This window comes from Meleagris gallopavo, chromosome 3 (assembly GCF_905368555.1).
Source record: "Meleagris gallopavo chromosome 3, MGAL_WU_HG_1.1, whole genome shotgun sequence".
NCBI lineage: Eukaryota > Metazoa > Chordata > Aves > Galliformes > Phasianidae > Meleagris > Meleagris gallopavo.
Window position 1 is genome coordinate 49,961,749 of NC_139406.1, and position 8,338 is coordinate 49,970,086.

The window sequence follows — 8,338 nt, forward strand, 5'->3', positions numbered from 1 at the left end:
CTAAAAGTATTGCTTTATGGTTACTGGGGGTAGTCAAAGGCTGAGCCCTGTATCCCACAAGATTCTTCGTTGTTCTGCATTTCTAATTAAATGAAGTATTTGCTCACTACCTATCATACTAGTGTATGGGAATAAACACCTCAAGTGCATAGAAACCTCTCTGTTCTTCCTAGAGCTTCCCATTGGCATTTTCTTTCACAGTATGATACTTACTGGGAATGATAAAACACATGCAAGGATTGAAGAGAAAATAAACATATGCCAGGGGGATGGTGCTAAACAGTCACACTCTTGACCGGTCCTGTGCAGGGCAATAGGAAGGGCCAGATTCAGGCATCCTTGTTCTCTCTCAACTACAAAAGGCATTTCTTATGGTATAGACAACTGTGACAAGGTGATGCAAACTGACTTAATTACAAACTTTCTGTCCAATCATCAAAGAAGAAGTACAAAAGACACATCAAAGGGTCATTGAGCTGTGCTCCCAAGGACTAGGTGGAAATGATGTAACTCTACACAGCTTTACCTTGCTTTTTGAGGCAAGCAGTATAACTGTGACATTTCAGATAGCTTTATCATAGGTTTTTAGCTCCATTCAGCAGGCTTTGGTTCAACTGAAATCCAAAGTGAGCCTGCAGGTTGGTTTCTAGTTTCTAAAAAAAACTTTGCCTTTTTGTAGTAAATATCATCTGTCTTAGCATCAATAATCAGAGGCACTGGAACTGCCTGATTATTGTACTTTTATAATGAAGTATGTATTTTAGGAAAATGAACTGCAGCAGAAGGTATCTGATCTACAGGAAAAGTGTTTAGATTATTTTCTTTTTTATTCTTTTTTATTTTTTGTTAAGGTGAATGAGCATGCTGAAGTAAATATAAAAGGCAATGAGCCAGAGGGAAAGTAGAAACACAAACACACTGCAACCAGAAATACCAGGGTGTGTGTATATATGTGGCTGCTGGGCACCATTATGAACCTGTACCCCAGGACAACAGGTCATCCTAGGAATAGTTTTTGCTTGGAGCATGTGGTGTCATCTGCCTACCATCCCGTGGCTCCAGGATTTATTCTGATGGAGAAACCAGGAGTTGAACAGTGAGATGTATTTGTTTTCCTGATACTAGGTCAGCTTTGGAACTGGAAACTCTAACTGGTCAGAATATACTGGGTCTCCAGTGTTGTCCAAAAAATTGGTCATTGCTTTTAAACATTTAGTGAGCAGAAGGATAATATCTAATAAGCAAGACTGATGTGGCTGTCCTGATACAGTGGATAAGAAAATAGAAGTTGAATCCCAGAGTGTTCCAGCTGTGATTCTGTGGATTGGAAAACGCTGTGATAATGGGACCAGCCTCAGCAGGCAGGGAGAGATTATTTTTTATGTCAAGGTGAATGGGCATGCTGAAGTAAATATAAAAGACAGTGAGCCTCCCATCATGGGAAGGTTGTGCTGGAGCCACAGGGGGTTCTAAGGAGGAGTTTGGAGGCAGACTTGAGAAGTGACATGGGAAAACATTAGGTAAAACAAGGTACCAGATGCAAAGAGAGAAGGAGTCATAGGAACATACTCCTCAAAACAGGCCTGATGACTGCACACTGACAAAGCAATACTCCCAAGAAGTGCTGCAGTAATACAGACGAATATGTTCAGAGCACAGTTTGTGATGGATCCAGTACAGAAAAACTCAATCTCTACATATTATCTGCTAGAGGTAATGCCTTTAATCAACAACCCCGTTTGAGTTTATATGCACCTTGGCATGAAAGCTGTTACAAGTCATCAGCAAATGTTAGGCCTGATGACATTTATCTTTTCTTTTAGTTTTGTTCGCCATTTCACCTACTTTGGCACATGGACTGCTGCTTGATGTTCTTGACATGAAGTTTCAAGCCTGTTTTCTAAACATGTCACAGCACACAGGATTAACACTTCTTTTCCACATCTCTTTCTTTATGGAAAAAAAGAAAAAAAAAAGAAAAAAAGAAAAAAGAAAGAAGATGACCAAAAAAAGAAAAAAAAAAAAAAGTGAAGGAACCATCTTCTTCCTCAACACCACAATGCAAAACTGAGCTGGAAAGCAACTGGTGTGGCCATAAGAGGGCACACTGCTGCTGCAGCTCCAGTGCAGCCCAGCAATACCTCCTGGGATGAGAAGTGCTAGTTGCATCCCTGCTGAGAGAAACTGTGCAGTGTCTGCCTTCTGCAGGACGTGCAGGAGGCTTGCTAGTGCATTCCCCAAATGTTTGCTTATCTGCTGGCTTCCCATTCCCCACCCTGCCTCTCAATCTTGCAGTCTTTCTCTGGATTGCTGTTAAGTGAGAGTTTCAAAGCTTGCAGTACTGGTGTACTTAAAGATAGTTTTTTTCTGGTCACTGCTTTAATGAATCTGGAATTTTTTAGGGTTATTGTATTTCAGCCTGTTTGCACTGCAGTAAGTGATCATATAAAAATAGGTATACACAAAGAGATTCTCTCTTGAAGTTATTAAGTGTAGATCTCTTAGTGCTTGTCGCAACAACATTTTTGCAAGAAGTCCTAGGCATTATTTTGCTAGAAAGATTCTGGCAGTATCGGAAGTGCATACAGAAATTAAAAAATGATCAGTGAGCTGAAGGCCTGGAATTGTAAATCTAGAGCACAAGATGATTGCTAGTTATAAAATTAACAAAAAACAATATTTGAAGTTCATGAACATAGTGAACACAGAGAAACTATGTAGTTCAATAGAAACAAGATATATCAAAATGGAGAGCAGATGAGGCTACCCCACAGATCTACTCCCAACTTTGAGAGCAAGAGCACCAAAGTACGTTTGCAGGTAGAATGGAAAAGTGCTATCACATAAACAGTAAAAAACAATCAGGTTCTGACAGAGGGACATACCCTACTTACTGCTTATGACAATTATCCAGGCGTTTTTCACATTAGTGAAGAAATACCTTTACATCCAAATGGCACTTGGCATTATGATAGAGAATAACTTTTTCAAACTAGAAATTCCATGTATATTCTTTTCCACTACATTTCTTTTTCTTTTTTTTTTTTTTTTAATTTAAACTCAGGAAGTGTATCAAATTCTAATGTCTGCTTGATGCACACATTAAACATGCTTCTATATGTCCAATACATACAGTTTATACTCGCTTGTGTAAGTTCGATCTATTGGAAGATTTCCTGTATCACTGAGGAGTTTCAGAAACTTGAAGAGAAACTCCTGCAGCTTGCACCTGGCTTGATGTGATCCTCATTCCCTGGCTGCCTCTGAGCTGTTTCATGTTCCCTCAGCTCCCCAGGGCTGTTTGTTTTATCCCCTCTCTAGCCAACAGCCCTCTAGTTTGAGTGCCAAGCTTCTGGGATGGAGGTAATTTCTTTGTTATACTTGCATTATTTCTGGTACAGTGAAGCACTGACCCCCAGGTTATCATACTACAGCTAGCTCCTAATAATGGAAATCTGACCTGCTGGTACAAAATACTGTGCAATAAAAAGTGATAAATGTGTGTGTCAAGGAGCAAAATTCAAAGCCTTCCCGAATAATTTGACAAGACTATTTCCACACCTCTGATTGCTAGAAGTGCCACAGCTCCTGTGTAATGTTGTCAGCCTGGTTGTTGTCAGGATGATGAAACTACTTTCGAATACTATGGCCCTAGTATTCTGTATCCAGAGTCCCCTGAAAATTGTCAGGGAGCACTGCTTGCAGGCATCACATATTCTTAGCACTCATACATGTTGGTTTTCTGTCCAGCTGATCAGAATTCCTCTTGCAGAAGAGTCTAAGAGTTATGGACATCACTTTCATGTTATCTCTTGGCTGCCTTCTGAGCCAAGCCCCATGATCGTTTGCATGAACTTCAAAGGCATTGGTGCAAACTCTGTCAGTTTGGTTTAAATAATTCTCATGCATTGCGGAACCAAGATTGCTTTCCAGTGAGGAAAACTCACTTGTTCTGGTTCAGGCTCTCCAAGAAATAGGTGACCTGGAGCAAAAAATAGGGATAACCCAATCCCACTAGATCTGTCCAAACACGTCCAATTGGATAATGACATCCCTTAGTGACAGCTCCACTCATAAGAACATTGCTACTGTTTTAGTCTTACTTACAGCACACATTCTCAACAGTAGCCTTGACAAGGAGAAATGGTTAAACCAGTAGCTAGAAACCCATGCAGGTCAGCACAGACTGTGTCAAAGCTTGTAGAAGAGTCAGAAATTGAAAATATACATGTTGACAATTTCTTCTCAGGATCTCATGGTCTTGGCCTGCATTGGTGATAGAGGGGAGGACATGCAGACTTCTGGGAGTGGAAGTCTGCCACCTAGATTTAACAAGTTTTCTTCTTCCAAGGAGACTGACTTCTTTATGGAGCGCTCTTCAACTGCCTCAACTCATCTTAGTTCTGGTGAAGAGGACTCTAGAACATACCAATTTGTCATTTGAATAATTTATTTTTGATTTAACTGGACAGGGTACTGACTCACCCTCACAGCACAGCTTTAAAGCTTTTTCTTCCATATATCAATTTTACTGAGTAGGTGACATCCAGCATAAAGAAAAATGAGGTCTCATTTCTTAACAGAGATTAAAGCAACTTATTGCTGCCTCTGGGACTGTGAGCTCATCTTTTAGTTGGCCTTACTAATTAGCAGCATAAACTCCTGCCTCCCTTATGAGATTGGCTTGCAAGTGGATTTTGACAGAAGCTCTGAGTGTCATGTAAGGAATGTTCTGAGGGACCACTCAGGCTGATAAAATGAATGATGAAATGAAAAATACTAAAATACAATGCAATTCCTAATGTGAAACAATCTGAGGTAACGGTTTGCTGGGAAATGCCTTCTGAAGTTCCTGCTTTCATGATTCTTGTTTTACCATCTATTTTGAAAACAAATTTTACTCTTAAGTGTTTTTTTCCAATAGTTTATTTGAATTCATGTTAGTGGGTTGCACTGCATAGAGGACACCAACACCAGGTTTGAACTTCCAGATTTTTTTGGAGCTCCCATGCCTTGCTGCAAGAACAGTCAGTGACCCCTTCAATTCGCAGACAGAATTTACTCCCAGAGTAACTCCCAATGGAGACACTTCACCTGCTTCATTTGTTGCAGAAAACAACAGCACTATAGAAGAAGGGCTAAGGCAAGTGTATAACAATAGCTACCAAAAAATTCTTTCATTATCTGTCTGGAATCACTCTTTAAACCCTGGAGTCTCAAATCACAACGTTTCTGGCTCTTATAGTTGTAACAGATGATCATATGATGTTATAAAAAGCAAACAAAATGTCTTTAATGTAAATCTCATCTGGCTTTAAAAAGAGTGTGTTTTGATTCTGAGGCCAATCATACAAATAGCAATATTTTGATCTGGAACTTAAATTACACTAAAGCTTTCCCAATGTTATTACAAATCTTCCTTTCCCTTCCTTTCCCTTCCTTTCCCTTCCTTTCCCTTCCTTTCCTTTCCTTTCCCTTCCTTTCCCTTCCTTTCCCTTCCTTTCCCTTCCTTTCCCTTCCTTTCCTTTCCCTTCCCTTCCCTTCCCTTCCCTTCCCTTCCCTTCCCTTCCCTTCCCTTCCCTTCCTTCCCTTCCCTTCCCTTCCCTTCCCTTCCCTTCCCTTCCCTTCCCTTCCCTTCCCTTCCCTTCCCTTCCCTTCCTCCCCTTCCCTTCCCTTCCCTTCCCTTCCCTTCCCTTCCCTTCCCTTCCCTTCCCTTCCCTTCCCTTCCCTTCCCTTCCCTTCCCTTCCCTTCCCTTCCCTTCCCTTCCCTTCCCTTCTGACTATTTACACTGCTTAACCACTTGTAATACATGCACATATACTATATTGTATATAGATATACACACATATTAGTATAATACATAGATGTACATATTAAAATTAAAAATGTACATCTACGATTGCAATTGTAAGATGGTTTTAGACATTTCCTAGGATTACAAGATTTATTATTTGAAAAGAGCTATGGGGTTCGACAGGATTTCCTTCTGGGCACTGGAAAGTTTATTGTTATTTAGGTCCTTCTACCACATCCTTTCCTGGAGGTGGAGGTAAGAACTTTACTTGCCTGGCTCTACAGCAGCTGTGGAGGGAGCAGCCCAGAAGAACACAAATCATTACTTTATTTGCCAGTGCTTGTCCCCTTCTCTGCCTATCCCCAGTTTGCATCTCATTGACTCTATCCATGCACAGCCCTGTCTATCTTTCTGCTGTTGTGTTAAACTCACAGATGAGTTCAGATACATGAAGTCCTTCTTGCTCTAAACCTTCTGCCCGTGGAGATGCTCTGCTCTTAATGATGGCAAAGGAACCTTCGAATGATCAGGTAGTTGTACGCTCTGAAGTGATTCAGATCCATTTTGTACAAGGCAATTTTTAATACATGGCAAATCACTTGGGAACCCTTCCAGGGCTGAGGGATATGTTTTGACTATTTCATCCACTGACTGCAAAGCTGGAGCTCAGTATCCAGGCTTTCGCATTGTAGTCGGATTATACACTTTCCAGTTATCCCTGAAACTTCTAAGTGATGTTTGACTGTCAACTGAAGTTTCTGTTTGCTGGGATATACAATGATAGCTTTTCAGGGTTCTTCTAGAATCCGAGATTCTGGTTTTGCCATCTTGAACTGCCTGAATGTGAGTTTTCTTCAAAATAATTAGCAAAGTATTGAGAAAAAGGATAAGAAAGGACAATACTTCAGAAAAAAAATAGGTCCAGCATGAAATAAAGTTTATGGAAATTCTGAGTAATATATTATTAATATTATTTTATTAAGGAAAATATATTTAAACAACAACAACAAAGAAGGAAAATATGAATGAGAAATGCATATCTTCACTGTAAAACCTCAGTATATTCCATGGGCATACGGGTTCAACGAAGGTATTTCTGTCTATGCAGGTAATATAGACAAATGGAGATAATGTGGTAGAGAATGCCATCAGATCCTGCAGAACAAAGATCTCAGACAGCCAGAAAAGTTATAGCATCCTCAATTTTCATTCTTTGACAAAGAAAAAAATGAAAAAAAGGACAGCAAAAGGCCTCTCTTAATGAGAAAATGAAGTATTCTACTTAACTCCTAAAATGTTTGAGGATTCAACATGTAGAAAAGATAAAATAAAGCATGGAAAGGAACAGAGATGTACAAGATGGAAAAAGACCGAACTCCCACACAAATACAAACAGATGAGTGATTTTTTCTGACAGGGGAGAGAAAAAAATCATTTCAATTTGATATTCTCTTCAACACTCAGGCGCAATAGCAATAGCTGCTGTACAAAAACTTCAGATGTTCTTCAGCCACACTCAATGAAAGGAATTATATTCTAACTTAGAAAGGTCAATGGTGAACAGAGCTGGGGGATGTTAATTTACACAGTGGTAAATTAACCTAAGGAGAACGATTGTAAGTATAGCATGATGAGGACGTTGAGGGATCCAGATGAACTTTTTGAACTCAGTGGTATTTGCTGGGCTTTTTCAAGCTGAGGTTGGAGGACACAAAGCTTTCTTCTCACATTTTAGTCTTCAGGCCACAGAATCTTCTGCATCTATGCCCTAGTGGTGTTTGCCTCCAGTAAATCTGAACTGAGCTGGGCAGCTGTGGAAGAAAGGCAAAAAACAAAAAAGGCTGTGTCTGAAACATTTGTGTTTGTGTGCATCCTCGCCTGTACAGCTGGTCTGACTCAGCTCTGAAGATGCTATGCAGCTGTTCCTCTGGAGCTATATCTGTGGGCAAGCAGCAGCAGAGTCCAACATCTATGTACATCTTCCTGATCTCCAGAGTTCATTTTGTCCCTACCCTGTCATGTTTAATCATAAAGCATTAAGCTTTTTCTTACTGGATATTCATATGCATATGTTCAGAACTTACAAGGCCAATCTACTATTGTTCCAGTTTTCCTATTGATGTTTTTCTTTCTAATCAGAGCCCAGGGACTTGCTATAAGCTCCAGTCTTTCAAAACTGATTACTTCCTTGCTGGATCCCTATTTACTGCAGTTCTCTAAGGCTGGGTTCAACTGGTGCAAAATGACTTTGCCTTTTCTGTGAAGAGAAGGCAGGATTTATCCTGAATGCTGTGGAGCTCTGGCAAGTCAAGGCAAATGAGAAGTGCCCCTTAGGACATCTCTGCTGCTGCTTGGCCATAAGGGTAAAGTGGCAAGGAGTGGCAGCATCCTCTTGAAGCTCGGGGAAGTATGTATGCTTGGGAAACTAAAATGTCTCGCTACATCTCCAATGAGTCTATCTTTCTGGGAAGGCAGGGAACCAAACCAAACCAAACCAAGCTAAATCAAACCATTATCAAAGGAAATTTTGAGAAAAACAAATG